The 19,415-nt window shown below is 41.8% G+C and overlaps 1 protein-coding gene across 8 annotated transcripts in view; it reads right to left on the reverse strand.

Annotated features, from left to right (window-relative positions):
* The window catches only part of TANC2 (tetratricopeptide repeat, ankyrin repeat and coiled-coil containing 2), a 617,479-nt gene that overhangs the window by 440,121 nt on the left and 157,943 nt on the right, over positions 1-19,415 (reverse strand). The gene's annotated exons all lie outside the window — the stretch shown is intronic.

Genomic DNA, 19,415 nt, shown 5'->3' on the forward strand with positions numbered 1-19,415 from the left:
GAGTTTTTATAGCATGTTGAGGGGGCCTCAGAAAGAAAAACGTTGAGAACCCCTGCTCTAGTTTACTATACAAAAAGCAAAGCTCTGGGCTTTGCACAGTCTTCCTCTGATTTCAATATGGTATCAATAAGACTGTTCCTTTTAATAAATAGTACATTTCATTACAAGATACTCACATACACAATCTCCGAAGTATTAGGAAGAGTAAAAAATAATTTACAAGTCTAAACTACAGGTAAACAGAAGGCAGAAGAAATCAAGGTGATACTTGAGCATATTATAGGAGTAATAATCCCAAATAGATTAATCACGCAGAAATGAAGTACTAGTCAAAAGATTTAGGCTGATAAAACATGTAATGCTGTATCATTATGCACACAGTGCAGCTGAAAGAGTGTCTCATAGAGGTCACTAGCAAAAAGGTTTCTTGGTCCACTAATCCAAATATACTTATCTGGGCTTTGTGCCAGAAAACTAGAAGGCAATAAATTTCTCCGTCCACTGATTGCGTGTTTACACCACCAACTGAGACTTCGTTGTATCTGAAATTAATATTAACTCTTCAACTGCTTTTGTACAGATTTGCAGCTAAAGAGGCCAACCTGCTATATAAATGCTCGCCTGCTGAAAAAAGATATTGTAAAAAGGGATGTGTTATAGGAAGACTTAACAGATTATTCCATCAAGCAGATATAACAGTATTTTTTGAGATAAGATTATTCATCGATTTTGATATTACTGTTTTTTCTTAAACTCTTATACTAAAAGAACATCTTTTAAATATAACATTTATGAGGGAATATGTTTGCACTAATACTGTACTACCAGGAACCCAATTATTTTATGGCTCCAAAAATATGAAATTTCTAAGACATCTCCTTGCCTCCCTCTAAGGGTACCACTGGCAGATTAGTGAGAGGTTCACACAGTCATGCTACCCATGGTGGCATCTTTCTGCAGTGTGATTGCAAAGCAAGTAACAAGTAGTATTTGAGGGCAGGCAGATCCCAATTGGACCTCTCTACCTCTTGAGAAAGAGGCAGCAGTGGGCAATATACCAGTTATACTGGAGATGATTATTGTGTGTAATTTATTTATCAAGGAATGTGCAAATACCTCACCTTTTTCTCAGCAAAGTGCTTTTCTATCCCATTTTCAAGCTAGTTTTAAATGAGGCAGAATGAAGTGAAGTGAGATGATCAAGGTCAGACTAAATAAATAGGTAAACTGCATTAAGAACCTAGAGTAGAATCCTCAAGACTCCCTATCTTTTACTCTAACTACTAAACCACAAAGCTTGGTCACCAATTACTAACTAAAACGGAAGCACTTCACTAAAATTAAATATTTTACATCCCATGAGAATAGTTGAGACTATGCCAATCTGGATAGGAAAGCAAGAAGAGAAACAAGACACTGTAATGAGATTAGATGCTGAGGGAGTTCTCATCTAAGCTTTTTAAAAAACCTAAACAAAACAAGAAAACTCCCACAACCCCAAGATAAAGCCATCCCCTGGATCTGCCAGTCCATTTTGTGTTTTTTATCAATTTAGATTACTAAATCCTTAGGGAAGTCTGTTTCTTCCTTTGAGTCTTGTACAGCGCTGACCACATTGTTGGCACACAAAACATTCATTTGGTCAGTTCAGCTGTAGAATGACGTTTCAAGTTGGTTCTCATTTTAATCAAAACAATTTGCTCAGCACTAATGCAGTAATTTTTGACCACCCCACCTCCCCAACCTGTTTGTGAAGAATGTCAAAGCCCACAATGATTCAGCATCACTTTATCACAAGGAAGAAATTAGTCAGTGAGAAGCCAATATAAATAAAAGTTGATGTCACAGAGCACAGAAGGATTAATCTAGAATGAAGAAGAGAAAGAATCAGTTCTGCCAGTCATCAGAGTTAATAACATGCCACAATGGATGCTAGATAGTCTGCTATGAATAAGTCAGATGGGACAAGAATTCTAAGGTATTCCTATATATGTTACAGTAGTACCTCTGAGTTATGAACACCTCAGAAATGGAGGATGTTCATAACTCTGAACAAAACATTACGGTTGTTCTTTCAAAAGTTTGCAACTGAACGTTGAATTAATGCAGCTTTGAAATTTTACTATGCAGAACAAAAATGCTGTTTTCCCTTTAATTTTTTAGTACTGTAGTTTATGTTTAACATAGTTGTGTACTGTATTTGCCTTTTCTTTTTTCTTTTTTTTTGGTCTCTGCTGCTGCCTGATTGCATACTTCCCATTTCAGTTGTGGTTGACTGGTCAGTTCGTAACTCCGAGGTTCTATTGTATCTTCGAAGTTTGTAATTTCCAGCGAGTCAGGCAATGAGATATCCATTTGCAACCTTTTGCATACGATTCGCCCCTCATTTATACTAATGTAGATCAGGAGTATCTTCTCTGAAGTCAGTGGAGCGATACTAGAATCAGGCTCTATTTTAAATATTTAACTATGCTGCATTTGTGAGTTTCTTTTTTGTAACCAGTTCCAGCTTACTTGGCTCAACCATATCACTGGTTTCATTTTTATATATATATAAAAATATTACCCATGATTACATTTAGATCCTCTTTTTGCAAAGCAATGGCCTGGTAGCCATACCTCAACTGAAACAAGTATGAAGCACAAAGACCAAAACAAGTTCTACAGCAGACAGAAGCTCAAACAATTCAGCAAATACATCAAGGCAACTTCAAGTAAATGTCAAGGAGATAAAACAAATGTAAGAACTTTATGCACCAAAGACATCCTTTAGTATTATTAGACACTTCATATATAAAACCAAGCAGGTAGCTCAGCACAAAGCAATGGGCAGCTCCAACCACCTTCTAATAACAAAAGAGCCATGCTTCCTGAAATACATATTCAGACCATTACTGATTTTCCTATCACTGGAATCCACTGCAGTATCAGGCTTAGAAAATGCTTTTCTCAAGCTTCTGAGGCAGGAAAGAGACTCCTCTTTTTTGACTAGTGCAGTGTCTCAGTCAGTAGACTATAGACACCTTGTGAACTCCACTAACATTGCTCTAGTCTTTTGCCTTTATGCTCAGAGGCAAATGTTTTCTCAGTAGCTCCCTCTGGGCTTGTCTATGTTATAAAATGTTATTGTTTTTAAATATGATTATGAAGAGTTGAATTACCTGACACTATGGTGCCCGGACACTCGGATCAGTGCAGACCAAGAAATGTCACATGGAACACTGTGCACGCTAATAGCAGGCAAAACCTGCAGGAACCAAGGTTTAATCACTATTATCTGACATGATGCTGCATGTGATTTGCACTGCTTTACACTGAGCACTCGGTCATCATTAGCATGATGTCAGTTAAGATAACTTCACAACTATGTTTGAACACAACATTTTGTACATCAGACAAGCCTGCTGAGGACTTTTTCCCTCAATAGTTACTGCCATCTCCCTGTCCCACCAGCTTAATCTCCATCTGATAGAGAGCAAGTCTTCAGGGGAGTATGCTGAGGAAGAATGGAGTCTCATCCAGTCAAGCAGTTGCGAGGCCCACTCTAGCAGCTCCCATGCTACACCAGGATCCAACAAGATTTTGTTCCAATTGCTGGGGCAGGTTATCCATAAAATTGTGGACTAGAAGAGACTTAAATATTTTTACTGTTTTATGTGCTGCCATGGCCTAATAGTATTGGCTTGAACAGCTCTGTCTGTTAGCCAATCACTTCTACCCTCAGAAAAACAGATCTAATTTTATTAATAAGTTAATACAGAAGACTACAAACACAGGCAAGATGTAAACAATATTTCTGTTCATTATGCTGTACAACAAAAGAAAGCAAGATATCCAGTTTAACACATATCCATAGATATAGCTATAAAGATAGAAATATATCAATAAACAATTTTGACAAGGAGTTGCCTAACTAAACACAGAATAGCGTTTGTCATTGTGCTTTTATATGCAACCTTGATGAGAGAATGAAGAAAGTTCTCATTCCTTTTTCTCCTTTGGCTGAATAGCAAAAGCACCATCCATGTGACCCTACTTTGGATTAAGCATTGAGATAAAATGGATACTTACCTTTCTTAACTGTTGTTCTTCAAGATATGTTGCTCATGTCCATTCCATATTAGGTGTTTGCGCGCCCACATGCAGGGCTGCCTGACATTTTTCCCCCAGTGGTATCCATAGGGCTGACTCTGGCACCCTCTGGAGCCCCATGCTCGCGAGTCAGTATATGATGTGACGCTAGCCCAGCACTCTCTGAGTTCCCACTTGCCATCAACTCTGGCAGCAGGGAAGGAGGACAGGTCATGGAATGGACATGAGCAACACATCTCAAAAAACAACAGTTATGAAAGATAAGTAACTGTTTTTTCTTCCTCAAGTTCTTGCTCATGTCGATTCCATGTTAGGTGACTCACAAGCAATAGGGTTGAGCTCAGAGGTCATGGTCGTACTGCTTGCAACACTGCTTTGACGAAGCTGGCATTGTCCCGGGCCTGCTGGGTGATGGCATAGTGGGACGCAAAGGTATAAACTGAAGTCCAGGTGGCAGCTCTGCAGATATCTTGAATCAGTACATATGCGAGAAAGGCTGCTGAAGAAGCCTATGTTCTGGTGGAATAGGCAGTCATGATAGTAAGAGCTGACACTCATACTTGCTCATAGCAGAATTTGATGCAGGCCAATATCCACGAGGAGATCCTCTGAGAGAAAAACAGTAAGCCCTTCATCCTGTCTTCTAGCACAATGAAGAGCTGAGTCAACTTATGGAAGAGTTTAATCCTTTCAATGTAGAAAGCTAAGGTCCATCTAACATCTAAAAAGTGCAGCCCGCATTCCTCATTAGACTTGTGGGGCTTCGGAAAGAAGACCAGGAGGAAGATGTCCTGATTATAGTGGAATTGTGACGCCACCTTTGGTAAGAAGGCCAGATGGGGGCACAGCAGGACCTTATCCTTACATAAAACCAGGTAAGGGCATTCTGACTTCAATGTTCTGATCTTGGAGATTCATCGGGCTGAAGGGATTGCTACCAAGAAGGTGACCTTCCATGAGAGGAACAGCAGGGAGAAGGATGCCAATGGCTCGAAGCAGGGATCCATGAGCCAAGGGAGAACCAGATTTAACTAGGGACTGGGTCACGGACCTGACGGTAGAGCTTCTCCAAGCCTTTCAGGAACCCGAGTGTCATTTCCTGAGAGAAGATCAGATCAGAGGATGCCCTGGATCAGAGGATGAAGGGCCGAGATAGCTACCAAATGCATCTTAACTGAAAAAAGGGCCAAGCCTTGGAGTTTGATGTGAAGCAGGTAGTCCAAGATGGATTGAAGCAAGGACCTGGAGCAGAAAACCTCCTGATCTGAGCGTTTCCACTTGGCCAAGTAGGCCGATTGGTAGAGGGCTTCCTGTTACCCAGCAGGATGTGCTAGACTTGTGCCAAGCAGGGATGTTCCTCAGCATTCAGCCACACAGAAGCCATGCTGTCAGATGAAGGGACGCTAGGTTCGGGGGAAGCACATGGCCCTGGTTCTGTGAGAGGAACAAAAGAACGCAAGAATGGTCCTACTGAGTCAGACCAAGGGTCCATCTAGCCCAGTAACCTGTCTTCTGACAGTGGCCAGTGCCCGAGAGAATGAACAGAACAGATAACCAAATGATCCATCCCCTGTCGCTCATTCCCAGCTTCTGGCAAACAAGAGGCTAGGGACAGCATTCCTGCCCATCCTGGCTAATAGCCATTGATGGACCTATCCTCCATGAATTTATCTAGTTTTTTGTGAACCCTGTTATAGTCTTCACCTTCACATCCTCTGGCCAGGAGTTCCACAGTTTGACTGTGTGCTGTGTGAGGAAATACTTCCTTTTATTTGTTTTAAACCAGCTGCCTATTAATTTCATTTGGTGACCCCTAGTTCTTGTTATGAATAGTAGTAAACACTTCCTTATCTACTTTCATCATGATTTTATAGACCTCAATCATATCTCCCCTTAGCCATCTCTTTTCCAAGCTGAAAAGTCCCAGTCTTATTAATCTCTCCTCATACAGAAGCTGTTCCATACCCCTGATCATTTTGGTTGCCCTTTTCTGAACCTTTTTCAATTCAAACATATCTTTTTTGGGATGAGGCAACCACATCTGCACACAGTACAAGGTGTGGGTGTACCATGGATTTATATAGAGGCAACATGATATTTTCTGTCCTATTATCTGTCCTTTTCTAAATTATTCGCAGCATTCTGTTCGTCTTTTTGACTGCCGCTGCACACTGATTGTATGTTTTCAGAACTATCCACAATGACTCCAAGATCTCTTTCTTGAGTGGTAACAGCTAATTTAAACCCCATCGTTTTATATGTATAGTTGTGATTATGCTTTCCAATGTGCATTACTTTGCATTTATCAACATTAAATTTCATCTGCCATTTTGTCACCCAGTCACCCAGTTTTGAGAGGTCCTTTTGTAGCATTTGCAGCCTGCTTGGGCCTTAACTATCTTGAGTAGTTTTATATTACCTGCAATTTTTGCCACCTCACTGTTTACCCCTTTTTCCAGATCATTTATGAATATGTTGAATAGTATTGGTCCCAGAACAGACCCCGGGGGGACACCACTATTTACCTCTCTCCATTCTGAAAACTGACTATTTATACCTACCCTTTCTTTCCTATCTTTTAACCAGTTACCAATCCATGAGAGCACCTTCCCTCTTATCCTGTGGCAGCTTATTTTGTTTAAGAGCCTTTGATGAAGGACTATGTCAAAGGCTTTCTGAAAATCTAAGTACACTATATCCACTGGATCCCCTTGGTCCACATACTTGTTGATCCCCTCAAAGGAACTCTCTAGGGAGGGAAATGTACGGTAGCTGTGTATATGGGCGCGTACACACCAAACATGGAATCGACATGAGCAAGCACTTGAAGAGGAATAAATAATTTGGTTCTCATATACACCAAAATAACAGAATCACAGAGAAAAATACGCAATTCTCAGATTCTCCAATACTGAAATAGTTTAAAAAAAAATCTGCATTATAAAAGATGGTTTACACATTTTTATTAAGCATCGCAACATCCCAGAGAAGTTGGGAAGTGTTATTCCTGTTGTACAGATGGGTAAACTGAGGCACAAGTTTGACAATGACGAAACTGCTTAGAATGACTAACTACACAGCCAAGAATAAAAGCCAAGTTATTACTCCCAGACCCCTGCTGTAACCATTGTCCACTTTGCCTCTTCAGTTTTAGACTCCACATGTACTGGAGCATTGTACATCTCTTTCTAAAAACTCAGGGCCCCATTTTCAGAGATACTGAACACTAGGAACCAGACTTGAAGGTGGCACTTCTGCAACAAAAAGCTTCAAAAACAGACTCCAAAGAGAGACTGCTGAACTCGAATTAATATGCAAATTAGATACAATTAACTCAGGCTTAAACAGAGACTGGGAATGGTTGGGTCATTACACTAATTGAATCTATTTCCCCATGTTAAGTTCTCCTCACGCCTTCTATGGGTCATCTTAATTATCACTTCAAAAGTTTTTTTTTCTCCTGCTGATAATAGCTCATCTCAATTGATTAGACTCTTCCTGTTGGTATGCATACTTCCACCATGTTCTCTGTATGTATAAATATCTCCTGTCTGTGTGTTCCATTCTATGCATCCGAAGAAGTGAGCTGTAGCTCACGAAAGCTCATGCTGAAATGAATTTGTTAGTCTCTAAGGTGCCACAAGTACTCCTGTTCTTTTTGTGAACACTAGGAAGTGAATGAGAACTGCAGATGCTGAACACTTCTGAAAATCAAGTTCCAAAGACTTCCACATATCACAAAAAGAAGAATCCATGTTAGACCAATTTCCTCTCCACCCCATCATTATTTTTGTTGTGATGAGAGCACACAAACGTGGGTACAATAATTCACAGTGGAGCAGTATATATACAGAATTTCTATACTCAGTGAAATCTGCAGATTTTTCCTCTAACAGTTATCCCAGTAAAACCATTACGTTTTTATATATATATATATATATATATATATATATATATATATATATATATATATATATATATATATATATATATATATATATATATATATATATATATTCATTCAGTAGAGTTTTAACCTTGGTTAGTTAAATATTTGTAAAATATAATTATATATCACCACCTCATAACATATTTCAGACTAAGTTCATTGGTCCACTGTTTAGAATGTCCACGTCCACATAAACTGACATCCAAAAACAAAGGTGGAAGATTTCCATCTTTCTGCATTCACTCACTTTCAAGGCTTTTATTTTGGAGGAGGGAATGCCTTGTCTGTGTCTCCGAACAGCACTATGGAACCAGGGGGTAGGAATAGAGAGTAACTATCCTTCGGAGTATTCAATTAATATACTAATTAGAAGCAGAAGCAGTTTAATTTCTTCCAAGTATTTAATTAGTGTACTAATTAGAAGCAGAAACAGTTTAAACCAAGTACTGCAGCACTGGGGGTAGGAGGAGAGCCAAGGCTTCCCCTTCCCCACCAGCTCCCTTTGGACCCAGAACTGTGCAAGGGAGATGCATAAACCCCTTTGAGGCCACTAAGATCCTTGTGACACCTGGCCAAGGGGAAAAAAACTGAAGTGTGAAGACAGCCAGAGAATGAAGCCAGCAGATCATCTGCACGTAAGCAGGGACTAACTATCAGATGCTGACTATGTCACAAGACTGTTTCCTATAGTTTCCAGTCTGCCCTTTTCCCTCAGTCTCTTCACCTCAGCCTCACTCCTTCCTTTCCTCCTTCTCATTAGCATATTCCTGCTATGTCCTCTCACTCTTCCTTGTTTTTTCCGCCGAGCTAATCCACTCCTCACTAAACCACATTCAGAACATTTAAAAAAGAAATAGTAGCACTAACGTATTTTAAAACCATCCTGTTTTTTCTGCGTTATAGCCTTTTCTCCATAGCCTTTATCTACCTAGTCTATTTAGACGGTAAGCACTTTGGGGTAGGACTCTCTCATTTTATATTTGTGCAGTACCCAGTACAGTAACCTCTCACTTAAAGTTGTCCCGGTTAATGTTTAGTTGTTACGTTGCTGATCAATTAGAGAACATGCTCGTTTAAAGTTGTGCAATGCTCCCTTATAACGTCGTTTGACAGCCGCTTGCTTTGTCCATTGATCGCAGGAAGAGTAGCTGTTGGAGCTAGCTGGTGGGGGCTTGGAACCAAGGTGGACTGGCAGCCCCTCTATCAGTTCCCCACTCCCCTAAGTTCCCTGTGCTGCAGCCGCCCAGCGGGCTATCAATTGCTGGCAGTTCAGCTGTCCCTCTCCCCACTGCCATATGCTGCTCCTGTCCTCTGCCTTGGAACTGCTCTCCGGAACCCCCTGCTTGCTGTGTGTGGGGGGAGGCTAATGTCAGGGTACCCCATTTCCAAAGAGCAGAGGGGGACACGACAGGGCTCTGGACGGCAGGGCCGCCCAGAGGATTCAGGGGACCTGGGGTCTTCGGCAGTGGGGAGCCCCTGCTTCGGCGTAATTCGGTGGCAGAGGGTCCTTCCTCTCCGGGACCCGCAGCCAAAGTGCGCCAAAAACATACGGCGGGGCCCCTCCGCCGCTGAATTACCGCCGAAGACTCGTTACTTCGGCAGCAGGTCCCGCTTTGGCAGTAATTTGGCAGTGGGGGGGTCCTTCTGCCCCGGGACAGAAGGACCCCCCCACCGCCGAACACCCGGAGTGGAAGAAGTTCCAGGGGCCTGGGCCCCGCGAGAGTTTTCCGGGACCCCCGAATTGAGTGAAGTGCCCTGGCTCCAGGGGCCCCAAAAAACTCTCGTGGGGGCCCCTGTGGGGCCCAAGGCAAATTGCCTCTCTTGCCCTCCCCCCGCCTTTGGGCGGCCCTGCAGGACCGAGGGAGCTTGCTGGCAGGAGCTGCTGTCTCAACTTGCTGATCTGATTAAAAAGGCAGTGTATTTAGAGTGGGGTCAGCATACTTAAAGGCGCAATATATGTAGTCTTTTGTCTGGTGAAAAAGATTTCCCTGGAACCTAGCCCCGCCTATTTACATTAATTCTTATGGGGAAATTGGATTCGGTTAACATTGTTTTGCTTGAAGTCACATTTTTCAGGAACATAACTACAACGTTAAGCAAGGAGTTACTGTACAATGGGACCTCATTCTTGGTTGGCCCCTTGGCACTACTGTAATAACAAAAAATTTAAAAAAAAATTGTTCCAGAGAAGCAATTTACAAAATTTACTTTTACAAATGATGACACATTCTGAGTACAAGGTCACTGCATCAAAGCCTCCATCTATCAATTACTTTTTAAATACAATGCTTTAAAAATGTCATACTACCCAGCTGTTCAGATGAAATTAATCAAAGAGTTATGGCTGTCACCTTCAGTTAACATCAGTTACAGGTAGAAAACTTCAATTCCTCTAAAGATAAATATTCTCATATGTGGAGTAGAGATTAGAGTGCTGGAGAGATGTGTTAATAAAAGAAAAGGAATGCTTAACTTAGATAAGAAGTGTGTACATGTTGCAATCCTATATCAAAAAACATTTATAGTAACAAAGTATATTACTGATAATAGCAATAACACATCAACAATCAGAGACAGTGGTATCCTTGATAAAAGATAGAAAGATGACAAACTTTTCACAACTCTTTTTTCATACTACAACGTGAAGTCAGAAAAATGTTTTGTACATGTATTTAATGGATTTTTAGTGGCGGTTTCACTAATCTCAACAGGTAGAAGTGACTTGAGGCTTGCCACTCTTCGCTGATACAAGTCAAATTGCTTGAGCTCTAATTTGACTCTCAAATTACAATGAAAACAGAAAATGTAAGAAGAAAACAACTTTGACATACAATTTGTTTTGGATACAAGCAGACCTCTGGGCTTGATGTCAAATTAAACAACATTCTGGGCAGTTTTTATAAAGATTCTGTCTATGGTAGGAGAAAAAGGACAGAGAACACATCTTTTTAGATTCAGCTTTCCAAGAAAGACTTCCTAAGAGTTACACTGTGGCAGTGACTAAAACAATTGTATTGACATGGAATTCTTGGCTGAACTTTCTTAGATAATACACATATTTGAAGTCATTTAGGATAAGCATGGAGCAGCACTTCAAGTTCTAATAAAGTTGAAGTGTCACAGAGCAGTTAAGCAGCAAATGAGTCAAATTTTATTTTTGTCTGCTGGAAGTGGGAGAAATCAATCTCTTCAACACAAATTCTCATCAAAAGACAGGAACAGTAATATTTATCCATGCTTTCCTGAACATTTATTTTCTTTGAGTAACAAAGTCCACAGAACCATTACAGTGTTACTTCGGTCGCCTTGCACTTTGGGGGCAGAACTAAACTGTCAATCACGGACAGCAGGTGAATGGTCCACCAAATCAAATTCTCTTAAATTCAGATAACTTCCACAAGGATAATTCCATCCTACTCTCCTAAATTAGAGTTTCTGTTAACTATACTTTGAAGAAAAAGCACACAATTTCTACTACTGCAGAGCAATGAGATAATTTTCCCTTAATGAAATAATTCCAAATCTTTGGATATCAAATTCCATCATCAGTCTGGATGATCCATTTGTCCCCAGGGTTGGCAAAATCTGTGGGTCTTATTACTCAAAGAATGGAAATTTCAGGAAAGATTGGATAAATTTTCCTGTTATTTTTCTGTGTGCTAGATCTGTTACAATGGGATTTTCATAGCAGTGTATTTTCAGGAAAGAAAGCAGGATCATCTTTTAATTATGGATAAGGCTGCGAGTTTGTCACGGAGGTCACAGATTCCGTTACTTTCCATGGCCTCCGTGACTTCTGCAGCGACTGGTGCACCTGGCTCAAGGGCAACTCAGGCAGCCCCTGCGCCAGGCACTCTGGCTGCTGCTGGGGCAGTCTCGGTCCCCTGCATTCCTGTGCTTCCCCTCACCAAGCAGCACCAGAGTTTGGGTGTGGGAGGGGGCAGGGGCATGGGATAGGGTGAGGTGGGCTCTGGGAAGTGCTTACCTGGGGCACTCCCCGGAAGCAGCGACATCCCCCTCGTTCAACTGCTAGGCGGAGGCGTGGCCAGGCAGCTCTGTGGGCTGCCTCCACCCAGAGTGTTGGCTTCACAGTTCCCATTGGCCAGGAACCATGCAGGGGGAGGGTGGGCGGTGCCTGCAGGAATAACTAGCTAGGCAGTAGTACTTTAGAAAAGGATCTGGGGATTATAGTGGATCACAAGCTGAATATGAGCCAGCAATGTGATGCAGTTGCAAAACAGGCTAATGTCATTCTGGGATGTATTGGCAGGAGTGTTATATAGAAAACACAGGAGGTAATTGACCGCCATTGGTTAGGCCTCAGCCAGAGATGTGTGACCAGTTTGGGAAGTCACACTTTAAGAAAGATGTGGACAAATTGGAGAGAACCTAAAGAAAAGCAATAAAAATAAAGGTGGGGCAGGGAGAGAACGTGATCTATGAAGAAAGGTTAAAGAAACTCGGCACGTTTACTCTGGAGAAACAACGACTATAAGGCACCTGATAACACTCTTCAAATATGTTAAGAGCTGTTATAAAGAGCACAGTAATCAACTGTTCTCCATGACCACTAAAAGTAGGGCAAGAAATAATCTATTTAATCTGCAGCAAGGGAGATTTAGGTTAGATATGAGGATATACTTTTTAACTATAATAATAGTTAAGATACTGGAGTATGTTACACCAAGGGAGGCTGTGGAATCCCCATACTTGGAAATTTTTAAGTACAAGCTAGACAAACACCTGTTAGAGATGCTGTTGGTAAAGTTGGCCAGAGCAGGGAAATGGACTAGATGACCTCTTGAGGTCCTTTCCAGCCTCACATTTCTATGATCACAAGAGAACTAACTCCTCTGCCCTGAGATTGTCAGAACTCCTAAAGGCTAGGGTTTGATGGATGACAGAAAAAAGAATATTTCTTCAATTTACTTTAGGGATGAATGCTACGACAATTGATAGGACTTCCTGTTTGAGTTAAAAATACAATACTGAGTTTGAGAGTGTCATAAACCATGATGGGGACGGTCTGGCCAAGTGGTTGGAGCCATAGCAGTTGGGCCTAGTGCACAGAGCCAGGGGTCAGAGCTGGAATCAGGAGTCCAGAGTGGGGTTGGAACAAGGCCAGAGAAAGAGCAAGGCTAAGGCTTGTGGAGTCTATTACTACTATCAGGAAGGGGAGAGTTCCAAACCATGAAGTAACACTGAGCAGGCTATGCTGCTGTTTCTCCTATGAGGCTTTATACCTGACATGAGTATCACCAGACCAGCTCCTGGCTTGTGGATTGGCTGGAACTAGCACAGGAATGACTCACCAGCACATGTGGCTTAATCAGGCTCTAGTTCAGGAATGACTCATCACTTTACAGAGCAAAAGCTCTCAAATTCAAAAATCTCTCTGGAGATAGCAGCTATTGGGAAGTCTACTTTAATAGACTGAAGTATAATTACGTGTGTCACAGGGGTTCAATTGAGGCAATGTTGTAACAACCAGAATAAGATTCCAAGGTTGTGCTTTATGATCTTATGAGTCTGGAATCAGGATAAGTTGTCCTGAGACAGCATTCAGTGTTACAATTTGTACAAAATCATCTTTCCTTAAATATGCTTAGAACATTATAATACAGACAACTTTTTTACTTAAACACTCTTATACACCGAATTAAGTCCCTATGGAGAAACTCAAGACCATGTTTCACCTTTTTAACATAATAGTTTAACTATGGACTTCAAATCAGACAGTAAAATAAATTTTATTTGTTGCCTTCTTTCTAGAGTCCATGAGCGTGATAAGCACATCATCCAAATATCTATTCTGAAACTATCTAGTCTTGGATGGAGGAATTTTTTTTTTTCCAATTGCTATCCTTCTGTATGAGGAAGGGATATTGGAGAGTCCAGTGCAAGGTTAATCAGCCTTAGAACCATAGTCTCCTCAGACACAATGGCATAAACAGTATCACTAACGCTCTTCTATTACTATTAGTTATTTGTATTACCATAGAGAGCTTAGGAGTCCTCCGTATGTACTGCTCTTTTTTCCTATCATTGCACGGTCTTGTGTAGAAGTGGAAACTCATACAACAGAGATCTAGCCCAACTCTTCAAGAGACCATACTCATCACCTTGCATTTAAGATCCAGATACCTGGAGACCTCCAAGGTTCTTTACTGCTCTTTCCAGATCCAAAGCTATCAACCACCGGTCCAGCAAACTGACTTACAATGAATGAAGCCACTTCTGGATTTAGGTTCCATTCTGTTTAATCCAATTTCTGCCATGTAAACCTTGGTGTTCATCTCTCCCTTGATGGGCAGTGCATACAGGAAACTTTGATCTATCCAAAAAAAGAGAAGCTGATTCTCTCTGAAGTAGGGCTGACTGTTTTTTTCCTAATTTATTTATGAAAACCTCATCAGATATGTCTGCCAAAAACAGAACAAGTCTGTTATACATGAAAGGAATGGAGCTCTGAACCTCAATGAATCATAGTATTCCAGCCAGTAGATGCTTTGCTCTCCCCCTCTTTCCCACCTGCTCCCCTTGTACACAGAACTGTGCAATTTGGCTCCTGTCTTTGACAAGAGCCTTTCCTAGACACTTCAGGCGCCTGGAGTGTGGGTCACTAACTGGCATTGACTTCTTGCAGGCATTCCAGGGCTTGAAGCCTGGGGACCAAGGCATGCCCTGGCACTAGGTACTGGAACCCAAATGGCAGGGACAGCAGAGCACAAAAAAGACCCCCAATAAAGGAAACTCACTACTAAACTCTCCAGACACTATACACAAATGTAAAACAAGTAAAACCTGCTGCAGCAAGATAGATCCTCCAACAACCATATTAGGCAGTAAAAAGGAACTGAGGGGGCTGCTCTGGCCTTTATAGTATCACATAGCAGTGCTAGGTAGCAGAGGGGACATGCACCATCCCAACAGATATCAGTGAGGGGAAAATTCCCAACAACAGTGCACTGTGCACTCACACACCTGAAATGTAATGTGCAATCACGCGAAGAACAACACTGGAGTCTGATTCTCATTTATATGGAGAGCCCTCTACAACGTGCTAGCAGCGCCATAAATGAGACTTAAAGTGGGAGCAAAGATAATTTATGTCCACGCCAAGGCCTCTTTACACTGGGCCTTTGTGTAAATGGGAAACAGGCATGGAGGGCTTGTCTATACAAACAATTAGACCATAGAATCATAGAATATTAGGGTTGGAAGAGACCTCAGGAGGTCATCTAGGTCGATCCCCTACTCAAAGCAGGACCAACCCCAACTAAATCATCCCAGCCAGGGCTTTGTCAAGCTAGGCCTTAAAAACCTCTAAGGATGGAGAGTCCACCACCTCCCTAGGGTACCCATTCCAGTGCTTCACCACCCTCCTAGTGAAATAGTGTTTCTTAATATCCAACCTAGACCTCCCCCACTGCAACTTGAGACCATTGCTCCTTGTTCTGTCATCTGCCACCACTGAGAACAGCCCAGTTCCATCCTCTTTGGAACCCCCACTTCAGGAAGTTGAAGACTGCTATGAAATCCCCTCTCACTCTTCTCTTCTGCAGACTAAATAACCCCAGTTCCCTCGGCTTCTCCTCGTAAGTCATGTGCACTCATGTGCCACCTAATCATTTTAGTTGCCCTCCGCTGGACTCTCTCCAATTTCTCCACATCCTTTCTGTAGCGGGGGAGACCAAAACTGGACGCAATACTCCAGGTGTGGCTTCACCAGTGCCGAATAGAGGGGAATAACCACTTCCCTCGATCTGCTGGCAATGCACCTATATATAATATACCGTTGGCCTTCTTGGCAACAATGGCACACTGCTGACTCATACCCAGCTTCTCATCCACTGTAATTCCCAGGTCCTTTTCTGCAGAACTGCTGCTTAGCCAGTCAGTCCACAGCCTGTAGCAGTGCATGGGATTCTTCTGTCCTAAGTGCAGGACTCTACACTTATCCTTGTTGAATCTCATCAGATTCCTTTTGGCCCAATCCTCTAATTTGTCTAGGTCACTCTGGACCCTATCCCTACCCTCCAGCATATCTACCTCTCCCCGCAGTTTAGTGTCATCTGCGAACTTGCTGAGGGTGCAATTAATCCCATCATCCAAATCATTAATAAAGGTGTTGAACAAAACCGGCCCCAGGACCGACCCCTGGGGCACTCCGCTTGATACTGGCTGCCAGCCAGACATCGAGCCATTGATCACTACCCGTTGAGCCCCCAATCTAGCCAACTTTCTATCCACTTTATAGTTCATTCATCCAGTCCATCTTTCTTTAACTTGCAGGCATGTCTACAGTTACAAGCTTACAGCAGCACAGCTGTACCAATAGAGCTGTGTCACCATAAGATCACACGTATAGCTGCGTTATGCCGAGAGGAGAGAGTTCTGCTGTCAACATAATAAAACCAGCTCAATAAGCGGCAGTAGCTATGTAGGTGGGAAAGCGTCTCGCACTGACATAGCGCCGTGCATATGAGCACTTATACCAGCAAAATTTATGTCGCTCGAGGGCTGTTTTTTCCCACACCCGAGCGACAAAAGTTTTGTCAACGTAAGTGCTAGTGTAGACATAGCCTCAATCTGTGTGTGTGTCTTTCCTAAGAAAAGATGAGACTGAACCAATGTAAAGCAAAACACTGGCTCAGTTTAACTGCTCACCTCACAGATTCATCGATATTATAGTCTAACCCCAAGCTCCTGTGTAACACAAGCCATACAGCAATCCCTGCATCAAGGTAATAAATTATGGCTGAGCTAAAGCATAACTTTTAGAAAGAAATTCAGTCTTAATTTAAAAGGAAAATTCAGCACATCACTTGTTAAGTTGTCCCAATGGCTAATTACCATTATCATTAAAAATATGTGCCTTATTTCCAGTTTGACTTTTCCTCGTTTCAGCTTCTAGCCATTGGATCTTCTTATGCATTATGCCTTGTATTAGATATCAAGGCAATAGTACATCATGATCAAGTCACCTCTTGCCCCTTCTCTTTAATAAGCTAAACAGATTGAGCTACTTTACTTTTTCACTGCAATGCAGATTTTCTTTGATTCATTCATGCTGTTTTTTCCTGTACTGTTTCCAATTCATCCCTTTAAAAAGATGGATTCACACTGTAATGTTCTGTCCACCAAAATTGGACATAGCATTCCAGTAATGGTCACAATACTATATGTAGATATACCACCAGTTCCCTACTCCTATTCAATATTTCCCTGTATTTACATGCACGGATCACTTGCCTTCTTAGTCCTAGCACCGCACTGGTGAATTCATGTTCAGCTGGTTATCCACCATGGCCCTTAAGTCCTTTTCAGAGTTACTGCTTTCTCGTACACAGTCCCCATCCTAATGTTTCTTGTTCTTTGTTCCTAGTCCTGCTTCATTTGGATGTATTAAAACTGACGTTTTGCCAAAGACATCCCAGTCTACCAACCAATCTAGATCACTCTGTAGAGTTCATGTAACCTTGTCATTATCTACCACTTCAATTTTTGCACAAAGAGTCCTGGGCACCTTATAGACTAACAGATGTATTGGTATTGGAGCATGAGCTTACGTGGGTGAATACCCACTTCGCCGGATGCATGTAGTGGAAATTTCCAGGGGCAGGTATATATATGCAAGCAAAAAGCAGGCTAGAGATAACGAGGTTAGTTCAATCAGGGAGAATGAGGCCCTCTTCTAGTAGCTGAGCTGTGAAAACCAAGGGAGGAGAAACTGCTTTTGTAGTTGGCTAGCCATTCACAGTCTTTGTTTAATCCTGAGCTGATGGTGTCAAATTTGCAGATGAACTGGAGCTCAGCAGTTTCTCTTTGAAGTCTAGTCCTGAAGTTTTTTTGCTGCAGGATGGCTACCTTTAAATCTTCTATTATGTATCCAGTGAGGTTGAAGTGTTCTCCTACAGGTTTTTGTATATTGCCATTCCTAATATCTTATGTGTCCATTTATCCTTTTCTGTAGGGACTGTCCAGTTTGACCGATGTACATAGCAGAGGGGCATTGCTGGCATATATTACATTGGTGGACATGCAGGTGAATGAACCGGTGATGGTGTGGCTGATCTGGTTAGGTCCAATGGTGTTGCTGGTGTAGATAAGTGGGCAGAGTAGGCATCGAGGTTTGGCACTTCAATTTTTGTGTCACAGGATGTGATAATTTGGGGGCTCTGTCTATATAACTTATGAATTCTGATTGCTATTGCAAAGTTATTCTGAAGTAATCATAAAAATGGTACATCATGGAAAGCCTATATCTGTATATCCACCATTGTGGACAGGACCCACAGCAGGTACACTCCAGAAGGTGTACAATGGGGAACACTTCAAGTTAATAACGATGCTTTGACCACACAAAAGTTAGGCAAAAGAGTTACTTTTCACAGAGGAAAAGATACTTCCTTCTCCATCTGAAGAGAGTGGTTTTTGTGAAGCAGTGGAATGTTACCAAAAGACAGAACAAAGAAAGCCAGGTAATCAGGGAATGATTTAAATAAAGAGTCACATAGGGAAAGGAAAGCCTTGGGCAAAAGGAAGAAAGAGGTCAGTCTGGTTAAGGGCAAAGGAAGTAAGCTGCCCTGGGAGAAGATGGCTCTGTGTTTCGGTCCACAAGTCGTACATTGGAGCCAGAAGGACCTGGACAACCCCAGATTGGACCCTGACTTCTGCCCAAATAATGTCCTGGAGTGAAGGTAGGGAAATAGGTGTAGATTTTATTATTTTGTATGATCTGTACTCTCCTGTACTCTATATGACAAAGTAAGTATTTCTCTGTGCAAAATTACCACAAGCTTTGGGACAGAGTTAAACTGCCAACCAGAAGACTCACATCTTTCAGTGGGATTCAGGGAAAGGATGTGTACAGGGTGAAATTCAGTAAGGACAAGTGTAAAGTACTCCATTTAGGAATAACAATCAGTTGCGCAAATACAAAATGGGAAATGACTGCCTAGAAAGGAGTACTGCGGAAAGGGATCTGAGGGTCATAGAGGACCACAAGCTAAATATGAGTCAATAGTATAACACTGTTGCAAAAAAAAAAAAAGCCAACATCATTCTGGGATGTATTAGCAGGAGTGTTCTAATCAAGACATGACAAGTAATATTTCCATTCTACTCTGTGCTGATTAGGCTTCAACTGGAGTACTGTGTCCAGTTCCGGCCGCCACATTTCAGGAAAGATGTGGACAAACTGGAGAGAGTCCAGAGAAGAGCAACAACAATGATTAAAGGTCTAGAAAACATGACCTATGAGGGAAGACTGAAAAAACTGGGTTTGTTTACTCTGGAAAAGAGGTGACTGAGACGGAATATGATAATAAGTTTTCAAGTACATAAAAGGTTGTTACAAGGAGGACAGAGA

Source organism: Gopherus evgoodei, chromosome 23, assembly GCF_007399415.2.
Source record: "Gopherus evgoodei ecotype Sinaloan lineage chromosome 23, rGopEvg1_v1.p, whole genome shotgun sequence".
In the NCBI taxonomy this organism is placed as follows: domain Eukaryota; kingdom Metazoa; phylum Chordata; order Testudines; family Testudinidae; genus Gopherus; species Gopherus evgoodei.